Genomic DNA, 17899 nt, shown 5'->3' with positions numbered 1-17899 from the left:
AACCCTAGCCCCAAGCTCATTCTATCTTTTTGAGTGTTCAAACATTCTCGAGCATGCTGAACCAAAATGTCCCTAAGGGTCACTAAATGCCATAGGGTAGCAATCTTTGATGGGGCATATCTCAGAGCTCATGTGAGGTATGGATATGATTCCAAGTGTTATAGACCATGTTGTGGAGACCTATAATAACCTCTCTCACTTTTTGGAGGTCTTACTCTATTTTTATTTTGCGATGCCATCTCAGGTGATGTTAAAACTCGTAGTGTTGGCGAGTACAAAGTTGCCAACTACCAAATCTCCCTCACCATTCGTCATGGGATCAAACTGTCTATTATGTTAGCTCCAAGTGGCTGGGTAAACCTTAGTCCCAAGCTCATCCTATCCTAATGAGCACTCAAACGTTCTTGGGCACACACAACCTAAACATCGCTAAGGGTCACTAAATGCCATAGGGTAGCAATCTTTGACGGGGCATATCTTGGAGCTCATGCAAGATACGGATGTGATTCTAGGTGCTATAGGACCATGTTGCAGAGACCTACAATAATCTCTCTCTCTTTTTGAAGATCTTACTTCATTTTGATTTTGCAACTCCATCTCGGGTGATGCTGAAACTCGTAGTATTGGCCAATACAAAGTTGCCAACTGCCAAATCTCCCTCACCGTTTTTTGTGGGATCAAACTATCTATTTCATTAGCTCCAAGTGGCTAGGAAAACCCTATCCCCAAGCTCCTCTCATCTCGTTGAGTGCTCAAACGTTCTTGGGCCCGCCAAATCGAAACGTCCCTAAGGGTCACTAAATATCATAGGGCAGTGATTTTTGATGAGGCATATCTCAGAGTTCGTAGGAGGTATGAATGCAATTCTAGGTGCTATAGGACTGTGTTGTGGATATCTACAATAATTCTCTCACTTTTTGGATATATTACTTCATTTGATTTTGTGACGCCATCTCAGGTGATGCTGAAACTCGTAGTGTTGGCTAGTACAAAGTTGTCAACTGCCAAATCTCCCTCACAATTTGTCATGGGGTAAAACTATCTATTATGTTAGCTCTAGGTGGCTAGGTAAACCCTAGCCCAAGATCCTCCTATCTTGTTGAGTGCTCAAATTTTCTCAGGCACCCTGAACCAAAACGTCCCTAAGGGTCACTAAATGCCATAGCGCAGCGATCTTTGATGAGGCGTATCTTAGAGCTCATGTGAGGTGTGAATGTAATTCTAGGTGCTATAAGACCATGTTTTGGAGACCTATAATAACCTCTCTCTCTTTTTGGAGATATTAATCCATTTTAATTTTGCAACGTCATCTCGGGTGATGCTAAAACTTGTAGTGTTGGCCAATACAAAATTTCCAACTGCCAAATCTCCCTCACCGTTCATTCGATCTATTCCATTAGCTCCAAGTGGTTGGGTAAATACTAGTTCCAAGCTCCTCCCATATTTTTGAGTGCTTGAACATTCTTGGGCATGCCAAACTGAATCATTCCTAAGAGTCACTAAATGCCATAGGGTAGCGATCTTTGATGGGGCATATGTCGGAGCTAGTGTGAGGTATGAATGCAATTCTAGGTGCTATAGGACCGTGTTGCGGAGACCTACAATAACTCTCTTGTTTTTTGGTGATCTTACTCTATTTTGATTTTGTGATGCCATCTCTGGTGATGTTGAAACTTGTAGTGTTAGCTAGTACAAAGTTGTCAACTACCAAATCTCTCTCACCTTTCGTCGTGGGATAGAACTATCTGTTCTATTAGCTCCAAGTGGATAGAACACTAGCCCCAAGCTCATCCCATCCTATTGATCACTCGAACATTCTCAAGCACACTAAACCAAATTTTCCCTAAGAGACACTAAATGCTATAGGGTAGAAATCTTTGATTGTGGTAACTGGATATGTCATCTCATCCAATGATGGAGACTTCTAATAGAAGGTAAAGGGGTGATCATACACATCATTTTGAACATGTTATTTTTTTATGGTAATAAGGTAATCCTTATTTGTAAGGTCAAGGAACTTGAGGTCACCTATAAACCCAAATTGCCTTAGTCCTAACGATTTTTCCTTTTTTGTTGTTTTGTTAATAAGTTGACTCATTAAGTGTTTTGAGAGTCATTACACCTTATATAGCTGCTTTCTATTACTGAATGGAGTTAGTGGAAGATGTTAATGATATTATTGGTTGTTTTAATAGTCATTTCATGGGTTTGAAACATAACCACTTCCCTTTGTGAAGAGTTGTCTGAAAATCAGCAATACATGTTGTTGCAAAGAAAATATAGTCATAGGATGTTGAAGAATCTCTTGGAAGCATGGAATAGATGACAGACTGAAGTTTGTGAGATAGTTATTAGGTGTTCCTTGAAGTGGCTAAGATGTTAGTTTGAAGCAAGAAGTTGATTATGATCTATTTCTTAAATTTGCTCATTTTTCCCTTATTGCTTCTCAAGTCTTGAATAAGGAAAGTGATCAAGTAGTTTTGTGATATTGGGTAGAAGTTTGTTCAATATTGTAACCAAGTTGGAAAGAGTCTTTGAAGGCACTTACAAAGGGGGGAAAGGTAGTTTTCTTTAAAAGTGTTCTTGTTGGGAATCCACTAGCTTTTGGTGTGAGCACTCTACATCATTTTGGATGCAATTCACATTAGAATGATATACATGAAATGTACTTAAAATGTAAACAATAAAAACAAGATATATATTATGATAACCACTAATGCCATACATGAACAAACATATAATATACAAGGTTGCATAGGGATAGGGGTACTTGGGGTACTTAGGGTACGGGTATGGGTATGGGTACACCTATTTTTTATAATAGGGGAAGGGGGTACTTGGGTATGTAAAATTTTATTTTTAACTATACTTTTATATTTATATAAAACCTAAACTTATGAGTCATGACAATGATTTTTCAAATCAAGAACAGTGATAAAGTTTGCAAATGTAATGTATTGTTTTTAGTTTCAGATTTGTTATATGTTTGTAATAATAATTTATGACAAATGTTTAGATGCATAACATAGAAGGCAGACTTTAAACATGAACAAGAAGATCATAAATCATATGACAATGACATATTGCAAATGATAAATTTTTGGCTTTAACACTGATAAAGTTTGTTGTTGATCAATATTGTATCAAAGTTTCAAACTGATTAGGTATTGAATTAAGCTTGATAAAAAAATAATAAAGAAGGAAAAATTTAAACATGAACATGATCATAAATCATATGATGATGACATATTGGAAATGATAAACTTATGCTTGAACAGTGATAAAGTTTATTGTTAATCAATATTCTATCAAAGTTTCAAACTGATTAGATATTGAATTAAGCTTGATAAAAAACAAGTTGATACACATACAAATAACTGAAAAAAATAATCAGCAATCTCAATCAAGGTCCTTAGCTATGATGCTCTCCACTGAGTACTTGGTACTTGGGATATGTGTACCCGATACTTGGGTACATGGTTATGAGTACTAGGGGTGTGCGTACAAGTACCCATGCAACCTCATAATATATTATGATAACCAATAATGTCATACATGAACGAACATATAATATATTATGATAACCAATAATGTCATACATGAACGAAAAATATAATATATTATGATAACCAATAATGTCATACATGAACGAACATATAATATATTATGATAACCAATAATATCATACATGAACAAACATATAATATAAAATGATAACCAATAATGTCATACATTAACAAACACATAATATATTATAATAACCAATAATGTGGTACATGAACAAACATATCATATATTAACCAATAATGTCATAAGTCTAATAATGCCATGCATCAAATATATGTCATACATCAAATATAAAATGTCATATATACATCAAATGTATATCGAATATGTCCACTGACATAAAATCCAACATATATGTCAACTAATGTCTATACATGTGTGTCTATCAACTATATCTTCTCTTCCTGTGAGGGGAAGGAAACAAATCCCTAGAGGTCTTCAGTCGTCGTGTGGAGGGAGATGATGGGGATGATGGGGTCTTCCTCACACGCTTGCTTGTTCTCTTGTTTAGGCTCTTCTCTAACTCGAGCTGATACAAACAAAAAAGATATGAATCAATAATTATTATACATTGAAATCAAATATATGAACACACAAAATTAATTATTTTCTTACTGCCATCAAATAACCACTATGTACGTCCACCTCAAAGGCTCACGGACAATCGGGTGTAACAAGGCCCTACAACAATTCAATCAATATAATCACTTATAAATAACATTAGAAATTTTGACACTAACTATTATAAATAACAACTAAAACCAAGAAAAATCTTTCATACCTCATTCAATGGCTCTAAACTAGCCATCGCTGCAGCAACTCCACGATCTAGGCTCGGAGTCCCTAGTGAATGTCAATGGTCCCGTAGAGAACTAATGCACATGCATAAATTTTTTTGTCAATCTTTCATATGGTTACTTAATAAATATATATATTAATTTAAATGATTAAATTGATACATACCTCTGGACTCATCAACGGGATGAAAAATGGGGTTGGGGGATCTCTACCAGGGCTACCAACACTCTTACCCTGAATTTTGAACAATGTCAATACATGCTAATTAATTAGTCATTCACTATACATATGAAATTTGATCAAATTAGTTTATTATAATTGTAATTTACCCATGTGTCAATGCCAAATGTCTAACTCAGGAACTGATCAATGGCTAGCCCATCATCCATACTATCTCCAGCATGACTACCAAATGTGCATAAGGATTCACATGATGTGCACATGTGACCGCAATGCACAAAAGGCTCCTCCTCAACTAATGGACTCTTGCAATGAATGAGGGTTTGCATCAAAGCATTAATAGTCCCTAGAGTGTTGATCTATACATGTTCCTTCACAACTGAAGGAATAATCACATGCTCACCCTGTGGCTTGACAACAGGTGCCCTAACTACATTAGGGTCATGACATGCCCTCGGCATCTCAAATGATGATGCCCCACCTCTACCCTAAGATTCTAATATATCAAAATAATTGGGGATCTCCCCAAGGACAAATTCAGAATACAATATCTTTAAGAAATACATTGGAACCTCATGATTATTGTAGGGAGGGGCATTAAAGACCATCCACCATCTATCCCAAAAATTATTTCTAATACCATCGTGTATGCACCAATGGATGGGGAACTGTTTAGTTGTCTCTCTAACAATATTTTGTTCACTAGGCTTTTTAAACAATGCACAAATGCTACCTTTTGCTATTTCTTTTTTTTACATCTTGATATGATATTTTTTTTGCATAATATCTTTTTTGTTCATCCCTCTTAGCACACCAAATATATAACTGACCACTAATAGAAGCTATATGAGTCATAATGGACTTGAGGGAGGATGCCAATTGTGCTCTCATTGGATTGGTTTGTCCGCAAGCTTTCAACCTACCAATGAGTGCTTCTAATTCATTTTTCCCTCTTTCTATTTCATTTATTATGTTGCCTTGTGTGCCAAGAGGAGGTCTTCCAGTTGGTGCAGGTTGCAAAATTTCTTATTTTTGTTGTGGAGGGTTTTGATTCTCATCTTGTGGAGGGTTTTCATTTGGATCTTGTAAAGGGTTTTGGTTTTGATCTTGTTGGGGATTTTTTGGTTCATTATTCACATTTCTTGATAAGAAACCAATTGCAATCTAAATAAACAAACAAAGTTAAAGCAAAATTGAAAAAAAACCTACAAAACAATGCAAAAACATATAAAGCAATACAAAATCAAGAGTAGAAAACATATGGCATGATCTCGATCTTGAACTTCGGCGATGAGGAGGAATTTTGAGGATGTGGGTGGCGAATTTCTTCAATTCCTTCAACTCACGTACGCACTATGAGGAGTAAATCCTTGCCAAATGAAGTGAAAATGAAATGGGTTGCGGGTTTGTAGTCCATTTATAATTATTTTTTGTTTTTAAAATCATGTACGCGCTATAGAACATGTGCGCTTTTCAAAACTAGAATTTAATAATAATAATAATAATAAAAAAGGTGTCATGTTTTTGGCACCACAACTTTGTGCACACACCCTTTGATTACATTCACAGTCTAGTTCTGATACCATGTAATTTTCTAGGATTGTTGCATATGTACTAACAATGTCATTTGTTTGATTGTGTTCCAAATGCAAATGAAGGCTTATAAATATGAGAGGAGACATGTTTCATGAAGAAACATGTCTCTACAGTTAAACATCACTAGTTAACATATTAATATAATAGTTTAAATAATCATATATGTAACTCATCTTAACCATATATGTAATATATTATTATACTATTATATAATAATATATAGTATATATTATTATATTATTATATAATAATAAATAATGTATAATATATATAAGATATTTATCTTAAAGATGATTTATCATCAACAAGGTATCTCATGTTAAAATCAATCCGATAGAAGCTATAACCTTAACAACTGAGTCGATCCAACACTTTTGTGACACCTAGTACCTTTCGAATCTTTCTAGCTAGAAACTCACTATATTGATTATTCACCTCTTCCATCTCCAAAACCTTTTCTTCAAATTTGTCTGCCAAATCTATATCCAAACAATTAAAGTCTTTGCTAATGTCAACCAGATGATGGGCATACTAATCAAGGGTATAGTTGAGGTAGTAATTAATAAAATCATTATACAAGGAAAGCTTTTGTTCACTAGAGTATAGCCATGAAGACTTGATCTCGATGGGATTGTCTATTATTTCCTCGATTGTTAATACCGTAGGTTTGAATTCCAATATGCTCCTAAATTTCCCAGTGAACACATACCAATTGCTCTTATAGTATTCTCTTATTTTTGTAACTCCGAAATTAGAGATTTTCTTTTTCTTGTAATGCTTTTATATAGGTTTTAGAGAGAAGTTATGCGTATAATGCCCTATTCATGCACCCATTCTATCCTTTGTAATAAAGTCTAAATCATAACAATTTCATCCTTGAATCAATCGAGAAGTTATGTATCTTGAACAGCTATAGGAGTGAAGGTTTCTTCTTTGAGAGAGCTTATGATAGAAGTTTCCAATTCTTTATGAGATTGAAGCTATGTTAGAGTATCTTGTAGCTCACAGTTTTTCTTCTTCAAATCCTAGGATTTCTTAGTCAAGGCTTTAACATGAAAAATTGGTATGATAGGCTTCACTATTCAGGTTGGCAGGTCTCATATCAACACATGAAAAAATGTAGTCAGACTATGTGATAGCAAGCATATTTTTGCCTCCAATGGGATTATCTATGTCTAGGGCATGGTCTTATGTATTAGCATCTACAACAACCCTAGACATCCATTTAGCCCTCTTAGGTTTCTTTGAGCTTTGAAAGAGTATAGTGAAAGTTTCTACTTCATCATTATTAGGGGTTATCTTCCTCCTTTTCTTCTCTACTTCTTGAGTTAACTAGAAAAAGGAGGTAAGATTGGTCCTGGTACTATCCACTCCTGATGAAGATGGAAGGGAACAATTTATAAATGGGAGCTCAAATGGATTGTACAGGTATAGAGTCAAACCCTACCAAGTACTTCTATAATTAGCAATGAGGTACATTAGCACAGAAGAAAAATATTTATCTAGGGAAGTCTGTCATCTGTGTATGGAGGTGGGAACTCATAAGACAAGCCTAGTGAATATAATTTTTCTTCCTACAGACCCATAGAATGAATATGCACATCCAAAACTCAAAGCTCTCAAAATTAGGGTTATTGAATACCCAGTGTAGCAATGTAATCAGATCAACAATAGGCTCCTTAAAATAAAATTTATTCAATTTGATAGGAAACTGGGACTTAGCTTTCATTTCTATCTTGAGTCAATTCTTAGCGACATTGTTGAGCCAAAAGACCCTATGATCTTTGAAATTTGTAAGTATCTCCATTATGTGATCACGGGGAATGTCCAAGGCTTGTACAATATGTTCCAAATTAATCTTTGCCAACATTTTTCTCCAAACATTCAAATTTCCCGCTCAATTGGATGATAATGTTTTGCATAGCCACCCTTAAACATCACGCACTATGGGAGAAATTAAGCTTGAGAAAATAAGCCAACTTTGACTATTTAACACTTTTAGCCTAGAAATCAAGCCTTAGTGTGTGATGTTTAAACGGTCCAATTTTACACAAATGGTTACTAGCTTAGGATATTACATGGTTGAACGTCAACTTCCTACATGTACTATGTGACACTCAAGAAGTAGGTATTCTTGGGAGTTTTGATCTTTATTACCTTTGTATCTCCCCACAAACTAATTAAAATATCCATACTTGATCTCAGTGTCCTTTGCCTTGGCTAGTTCACTCTGATGGTTAATTCACTATGCTTCACAAACTGCATGTTGAGAACAAAGCTAGGGAAAATAGCATACTGAATTCCTTAAGAGTAATGCTTGAAAATCTACCATTTGAAAGTTATATTAACTTTAGATGATATGTGTGTTTATGAACAATCATTCCAATTTGAAAATTGTGCAACTTTTTATGTCGAGCCACAAACAAGGCAAGGTGGATTGATGTGGCAAAGCGAAGGACACCTATAATAGATTTATGGCTATGGCTTGGGACCCACTTGTCGCTCGATTTCCTTTTATCCTAAACTAACAACTAGGGACTAAAGCTTTGAGCAGTTAGAAATTTGATGACATTATGGAAAGGGAATCTCTAATTTTCGAGTTAGAAAAAATAAGAGAATACCAAGCATAATAATGACATTGTCATCCATGACCCAATGCAAGTAGTCCAAACTACCCAAATGTGGTTGTTGAACATAACTTCCATAGAGATCAAAATAGGGTGATTGTGATGTGCTCCCAGGCCCACACCTTAAGAAATAATATGTTAGCAAAGACACTATGACATGATCTGTAAACCACCGTGTACAAATGATGGTAGAGGTGGACCAACAAGAAAGTCCCCCAAGAAAATTGATGTATTATCTGTAAGAATGCCCCAGTTGAAGGGATGCCTTGTACAATCCTATCAAACATGATGAATTCTCCAATCATCCCAACAAGCACACTAAAGTGGGGGTCTTATATCGCAACTGCATATGATCCCATGTAAGATATTGATACTCTCTCTAGGGAAGGGTCCTAAACACTCTCTCTAGAGTATCCATACTTGTGGCCATCGTAAGAGGATCCTTTGTGGTCACTGTCACCTCCTAGTAGGTAGATGGAAGGTGTAATGCTCTAAATTATATTCCTTAACAAGAGTAGTCAACAACCCTTTCTTTACCCAAATATTGGGCAACTTTAACAATCTCAAGAGTCAACATTGTCTAATCGCACCTCGGTCCTCAGTAGATAAATGCAAAATCATTTGTGCATACTTCCCATGAAATGTAACAACATGAAAAATGGTCTGCAAGGAGGAAGACAACAAAAACATATCAGTACCAAGATATTAAAATCACAGAGTGTTAAGCTACATGTAAACATCAATTACAATGTTTACAAAACAAAATGATCAAGCAAAACAAGGTAGAAACCAAAATTTCCCAGATATGAGTCTAATCAAGGAATCGTATCTGGTATGTAACTGTATATGATCCAAAATACGCCAAACAAGCCAGACTATAGAGATATATGAGTCGACTATTGTTATACGACTCAGGACAGATGAGGGTATAACTAAGAGGGCTTCCCTCATACGAAAATGAATAAGGTAGGATACGGGCATCTAAACAAGATATGAGCCTATATGAGCTTAAATTTTGGCCATAATGGGATACGATTTGCGACTAGGAGAGAGGACCCGGTACTTGAACATTCTAACTTTGTGCTTATCAAAATCTTACATGGAAATTTCAAATCACTCCCAATTTTTTAAAGCAATTTAAATGGTGAGTCATCTACTTATAACTAAGGTTTCAAGTCCACATCACCCATTATGATGTCACATCAACATGCTTTTTGCCAAGTTGTTCAATACAACCCAAATAAAAAGTGAGACCAATGGTCTTGCATAAAGGGTACCCATACTTGCACAGTTGATGTGGCATCACATCATTGGTTTTTTTTTATAGCTAAGAGTATATTTTATACAATTTTGGGTAGCCATCATTGTACTAACAACTTTATAGTCACAAGTATTGTTAAAATGTTATCAAAAAGATTGGGCATTAAGTCATTAAGTGTAGGTAGCAAGTCAACAACTCCTATCACAACTATTAGAACACTTTCAAGTAGTGGTTCCTCTCCCCTAGATGTCAAACAATACAAAATTTTAGAAAAATATGTAAAAAATGGCTTAAAACATGGAAAATCCACTCAAATCAAAAAAATGAGGAAATGGAATCAAGCCCTTATAGGGTGTGGGTATCAAGTTAGTCTTCAGTGTTGTCGTACACTCTCAAAATGATGCTTCTCTATCAAAATCTACATTTTCTCACAGAGTTCATAAATTAACGAAGGATAAAAGTCAAAATAAATAGTGAAAAAGGTAACATTTTGGTATATTTATACCTTTTGGTCAATTAAGTCAACTTTTTGACTTCTAAGTTTTCAACTCAAGATGATGAATGCCTATCAAACTGACTTTCGAGATCAGAAATCAAAAACTAGAAGACAAATTTGCCTAGTGTTGCAACTGAAATGGTTGTTCAACCTAGGTCAAACAAGGTCAACTAAGGCACAAAATCATATCATTGGCTATATAAATCAAATGGGTATCATTTTATCAAGTCTAATTTGGTCAAATACTAGTCAACCAAAGTCAAATTTGGTCATAATCAAAGTAAAATATTATCAAGCTTGGTCAAAATATGCTCAAATCAACACAAAATCAATTTGAATCAATTCTTGTCAATCTAAATCAGTTTCTCATCATACAAAATAGTCAAAATCAGTATTGTCTTAGTTTTTCATTTTGATTTTGCTCTTAAGGGGGCATGATTACATTAAAATTCATCAAATTCACAATAATTATATCAAAGAATCTTATTGAATTAACTTCATTGATTGATCAATCAAATTAGACATCTAAATCCATGTATCATTAAATCAAACAAACTCTCATCACTAAGGGTGTCAACTTCATTAGGCATCACAATAAGTAGATAATCTCAAAGCAGTCAAGTTATCAATCTTAGAGCAAACTAATTTCTTCAAGTACCATAACAAATTGCTTGGTCTCATTAGATTCAACATCATTACATCAATAAGGCAAATCGGTTTCATTGCACCACATCAATTTGATTGTGTCTACATCAAATAATTGACTTAATTAGGACCCATATCAAGTTGATTATCTTGTTCAAAATTTTGACATTAATTAGTTTCATTACTTCACATCAAACTAGTTATTTGTCCCTATCACCATCATTGATTTCAAAATCTTTCTAGAAGTAATCAATTTCATCGCTACACACCAAATTGGTTATGTTGGTCTCAATTTTTTCATCATCGACAACATCAATCTTAGACATTTGATCTATTTCATCACATCACAACAAATTGATTATTCTTCTCACAATTAGTCATCAATCACATCAAATTCAATCTTAGATTCAATATCAATTTGTGAATAGTTTCATCAAGCTTCATATCAAATTGTTCGCTTGATCAAGAATTAGAATCAGATTATCACAAATCAAACATTTTTTGAATCAACGTGTTTTTTGGTACATTGATTCAAAGAGGGGAAAATTTAATCACCTAAAAAGAAAGCTCAACTCAATCAAATTTTCTCTAAAATCCTAATCAAGGCGTTAGATTAAGTAATTGAATAATTGTGCTAGAGAATATAATTAATTTACTTGCATAATTCATCTTAAATCAATGAATCATTGATCAAGCTTTCAAAAGATCAATCAATTAATTAAAACTCGGCCTAATCAACTAAATCAAACCTCAAAAAAACCATGTCTAAATAACTAATCAAAAGATTTAATTAAATGTCTCATTATATCACTCACCACAAAATGACAAGTGGTTTTGTTTCAACCAATGTGTCTTAATCACATGGATCACTTGCAAATCAATCTCAACTATCCCTCGTGTTGATGTTTGGTAGCTTCAGTCGAATAAACCTATATATATATATATATATATATATATGTATGTATGTATGTATGTATGTATGTATGTATGTATGTATGTATGTATGTATGTATGTATATGAAATTAACAAATAGACATGTCTTATGAAGGGACATGCCTCTTCATAGATCATTCTCATTATAGATATAAGAGGTTGTTGTCATTTGGAAAATGCATATGATAAAGGAAGTGCTATTACATTTGCAACGATCCTTGAAAACCAGACCTAGTATCAGAGCAGGCTTTCTCTAGACCTATCAAATTTTTGAAATATTTTTCAAATCTATGACATCTCAAACGGTTTGAAGACCTCACATCTCTATTTTCACTTTCAAGATCAAGAGGTTCAGATTACATCATCTTACACATACCTTGGGGTAAAGTTTTTCGGATCTCGTTTCAACTTGAGATCAGCCATTCAGCCTCAGATCGGTAAAAGGTTGGGTTCCCTTGCCATGCTCAAGAGACAATGCTTCAGACACCACTTTCAGGACACATCATCTAAGCTATCCCTCTTGGATTCCTTAGTAACACCCACAGTGCTCTATGGTGTGGTGGTTTGGGGTCCTTCCCTTTTAAAATTCGGATTGGGCCATGATCAAGCATACCCAGACTCTACTCCTCCATCGGCTTATCAGATGTCACAGATCTATCCCCCACAGTATTATTTTGACTGAGTTTGGAGCTTACCCATTCAAGCTTACAATCATTTTTTACTTGATCTAGTTTCTCCACTGTCTTCGTGGTTTTGCAGACCCGGTTGAAGGCCAACACAAATACCCTTACTTAGCCTATTGCTCCTCAGTTGCTATTGCAGACTCTGATCCAACTACTAGAGCCCGTTGCTAGTATGCTCAAGCTACTATCCTGTTGAGTTCAGTTGGGATCGACATCGATCATCTCCCTCCGTAATAGTTCTCATGAAATGCTCTTGCTCATCTACTCCCCTCTCAGCAGGAGTTGAACGGGCATGTCAAATGACATTTATAGGCAGTATATCATACGAACCTGGGTGGATCCTCTAGGGGGACTACATTCGAGGATGACTTTCTACGCCGAGCACTTCCTAGATATTTGGGATGGGATTATTGTTCGCCCTGAGTATTTACACAGATACTGGACACACGCCCTGTGTATCTCCCTTGGCTTCTTCAGGGTAGGCTCACACAATCTCCGGATCTAGGTCGATCACCATATTGCTAGAGAGGATCGAGTGTGCACACTTTGTACCTTAGCTGAGGCAAAATCTGAGACTCATTTTCTTTTCAGATGCCCCATATACTACGAGATTAGAGGGATATTTTACTATCTGTTTAGAGATTATAGATCCCTCTTAGATTTTTCAGGTACACCGATCAATGTTGCAATGCGCTCTATCCCCGTGAGTCCTTGCAGCTTTGTGATCATACTTTACAGCTTCTATTTTCCAAGAATCAAGCCCAAACACAACTTATTACAACCTTCTTATTGCCTTTAACTCTGGTTCAAGGTGTGAAGCATCCGTACAGTTTCCCTAATACGGGCCATTCTAGTTTGTGAGACCCCGCAAGAGACCTCTTTGCCAACGACACTCCTCTCGTAGCACTCAGCTTCATCACAGGACCTTTGGTAGCTACACTGATCAGTCGTTGTTGGACTTTTTCCCTACGAGGACAAATACCTAATCTTTTTTGTGATGTCTCGTGCTTTCTTCTTTTGTTGTACTTGTTCTTTTCTGGTCACCATTTGGTGCTCTGTTTGTTTGCTATTTTCTTGGTGTAAGCTTCCAATCCCATAGACCCTCGTTGTGGTCTTTTGTTGGACATTAAAAATATTATCTTATCTTATCTATCTGAGAACTAACATAATAATAGAAGACGAAAGAATACCTCAAGGAATGTGAGTCAAAGCCATCGATGATATAATAGATGAAATATATTGGTTCATATTTGTTTAGAGCCTCATAATTAAGGAACGAGGAAAGATCTTGAGTATCATCAAGTACAAAAGATGACAAATACACTTATAAAATGCATCTAAAATGAGCTATAAAAAGGGGAGGCATTTGTGATTTCATCAACATCTATGAATCACCCATGGTCAGTTAATGATAAACCATCTATGAATGTCGCAATCATTGTTACGGCTTTGACTAGGCGAGCATGTATAAAGATACTCGACCTTTGCGGAGGAAGATCTCACATTTTAAATTTGGCACTAAACGAATTGGTATTTGAGAGAATCTACAATAGATGAGAGTAGGGTCAAGATTGTCCACTGCAGATACAAGTCAATCAAGGTCTAGTAACTCAATTTGAATTTGTGCCCATGTAGTTGGTCTATGCTCATCTCTCTCATCGGGGTTGATGCCTTGGCATACAAGATTTGAAATGATGCAATTTGATATCACATATTGTAGAGGGAATAACATTGTACTGTATATCAAAGTCAAAGTCTGGGAAAGAGAGCAAGTGCCTCTGGAAGGGGACCAACACAAAATAGTTATATTGATAGTCAAAGTAGAAAGCATGAAGTGCATAGATGGACTACTAACTGGGTGTTTGTATTGATGATGGTGTTTTTTGGAGAATGCAAAAGGAAGATCTAATATGATAGGAAGACGTGTCATCTTGGGCAGCCAAATTATTAGGAAATATTTGATTTGAATAGCTTACTCATCATTGGGAGTCCAGTGCTCATAAATGACAATCACCTTTGAGATAGGATAGAGGGACATCTACATTTAAATCACAAATAAGAGGAAGCTAAGTCATAACTGCTAAGGAGGTCAAAATAATAAAACACCACCAACCTAGACTTTAGATACATGTTAAAGGTCATTGGCATATGCGGCTACAAAGAAAGAAGATTAGCATATCATCTTATGAGAAACTGATATAGTTGTTGAATAGGATATTGATATAATCTCTATGTAAGTATATATGGTGATTATAAAGTAAAAATATATTTTCTAAACAATTTGTTATAAATATAAGTGAAATTGATAGCCTTAGATTTTTTGAGATAAAATATTGAAAATATTTGATATACTATGAGTTATTTGTCGTGATCTTTTCAAGGATTTTCTTGTAGCAAAAAAGAGGGAATCTTACACTTCTTCAAAGGTAAAGAAGTTCAGAAGATTGATGATCAGAGGTCTAACGCATCCAAGTGAATGAGATGATAGAGGATATGTTTCAGCTGATTTTTGAAGATCTTAATCATATTAGAATCAGAGGGAGTTTGGACTTCATGTAAACTTTTGGTATCATGCATATGACTACATGATTTAATGGGCCTATTACCTGTGTACATCATGAAGAAGTGATGACTTCCAAATGATCATCACTTATTTTTGCAGAAATTATTGGAGGGTGATGATCTTACAATAACTTAAGTCATGATATGCATTTGTGTAAATGTTGAAATGATCATGATGAATGATATCTTGTAAATCAACAACTAAGTGTTAGATGTCATTCACTTGACGATCTATGAGTTGTTTGTATAGCTAGATATATGATAGGTATTTCGTGAAAATCATGACCATTACCTTATTGAGGACTTGGTAAATATGATATGTTGATATTTTGCAAGCTATTACTCAGAGTATTTGGTGAATATCATATGCTAATATTCTGGAGGTCAATACTCATGATATCAAATGTGATATTAAAATGTTACTCAGTACTTGGTGAATACCATTTGTTGATATTCTAGAGGCCAATACTCATGATATCAAATGTGATGTCAAAATGGTGGATATCTTCTGATCAAATATATCCTCCAGCTTGCCATTACTAACAACCAATGGTGTAATATAATTTCTTGTGTTTGTCTTCCCTAGCTAAGAGGGAGTGTTGATGTCTAGTAGCTTCAATCAAATAAACCTATGAATATATATAATTATTTATGAGATATAGTTTATGTGTTCATTATATTTGGGATAAAAGTTTATTATTATATGATATATATAATCGAAAATCAAATTAACAAGTAGACATTTCCCTTCATAGCTTATGTTCATTACAAATATAAGAGATCACTATCATTTGGAAAACACATATGATAAAGTGATATTACATTTGAAGCGATCCCAAAAAAACTAACACCTCAAAGGTGAATCTCAGCTATCCAAATCAATCTCAAATCTATAAAAAGCAACCACTAAAACCTCATTTTGAAATGGAATTCATTCATAGTAGCTAAATAATGCCAGTCTACATCTAGAGCTTCAATTTTTGTGTCTTAAATTCATTTGGTACCTTAATCAATTATGTAGGAATGCAAATCATGGCTTAATCTTGAACAACTGCATATGAATTCATAGTTAATGAACTAAAATTGCATATTTGTGTGTAGATTAAATCTTTCATTTTAGAAATGTTTAGTCAGTTATTTATAATGCTAATATGAGAGCAAAACATAATTAAATCAAACTCATTCTAAATCTGGAGCAATATATATTTCATGTGATTTTGCTGATTACTAACCCATGATGCAATGATATATTAAACTGTGCTTGCAGGTCCAGAAATAGACAATCACACATGCAATACATACCTTTTGATGCCTCAAAAGATACACTAAACAATTGGATATCTCGCACCATCAATGCCCTTCTACTTACTGCATCATCCAATTTGTTGGAATTCCCCTTTTAGTGTTTATTAGTGAAAGTAAACTTTGTAAGTACTTCGCCCACTTACATGCCTATAACTAAGTTTTTCTTAACTTCAAGAGCATGATGATTAGTATAGACCACAAATTCCTTAGGAAGAAGTTATTCTCTCCATTTTTTTGAGTGAACCATGGCATACATTTCTAGCACATAAAAGGAGCTTTCCACTAAGGAAGGCAAATACCTTATTACTACAACTCTTTTCTTCAAATTCTGAAAACTTCTTTCAGCTTCCTTTGTCTCAACAAATTTTCTTTTCTTATCGCTCTTTGGTGTCTATGATGGATACACGCACAACTAAAACTCTTAATATTTTCCTATGGAAACTCATCAATCCATGGAAACTACTTAACTCTGCATCTGATTTTGGTATAGGTCAACTCAAGATGGCTTCAACCTTGCTAGGATCCATTTGGTGACTACAAAAAAAAACATAGAAACTTTCTTCGTAAGCTAGCACTTTTTTCAGAACTAAAACTAAAATGTCATCAAGATAAGCCACTACAAACTTACCAATAAAAGGCTCCAAGAGTTCATTCATGGGCCCTGTGAAAGTACCATATGTGTTGGAGAGAACAAAAGGCATTAAAACTCATTCATAAAGTCCTTTACTAATTTTGAATGTTGCCTTCCACTCATCTCCTTGTTTGATCTATATTCGGTGGTCTCCACTCTTAAGGTCTATCTTGGAAATATACATTTCTCCACCTAGGATGTCTAAGAGATCCTCTATCTTGGGATTTGGGAGCCTAAATCTGTTTGTGATCTTGTTCTTAGCCCTAGAATCAATAGACATCCTCCATATACTACCAAGTGAAATCCACATCCTCTACTGTAATTATAATGTCAATATAGCAAAATCCATCCATAAACATAATATGTACGATGACGCCGAGTAATCATCTAAGATTCTAATAAATCTTTAGTATATAAAATTGCTCATTTGCAAGCACCAATCTTACACAATATTGATAAGCATTCTATAGATAATGCAATAACATCCAAAAATGTCAAATAAAATATTAGAGTATGCCAAAATATCCAAAACCTGATTACATATCAAAATATCGACATGTAATATGGTCAACCATCTAAAATGCTGTTGAAAAGAAAGTGAAAAAGAGACTTAT

The sequence above is a fragment of the Cupressus sempervirens genome, chromosome 11, assembly GCF_028749045.1.
Source record: "Cupressus sempervirens isolate cs-2001-9-10 chromosome 11, ASM2874904v1, whole genome shotgun sequence".
NCBI lineage: Eukaryota > Viridiplantae > Streptophyta > Pinopsida > Cupressales > Cupressaceae > Cupressus > Cupressus sempervirens.
The sequence above is the reverse complement of the archived record's forward strand: the minus strand, read 5'-3'. Positions refer to the sequence as shown.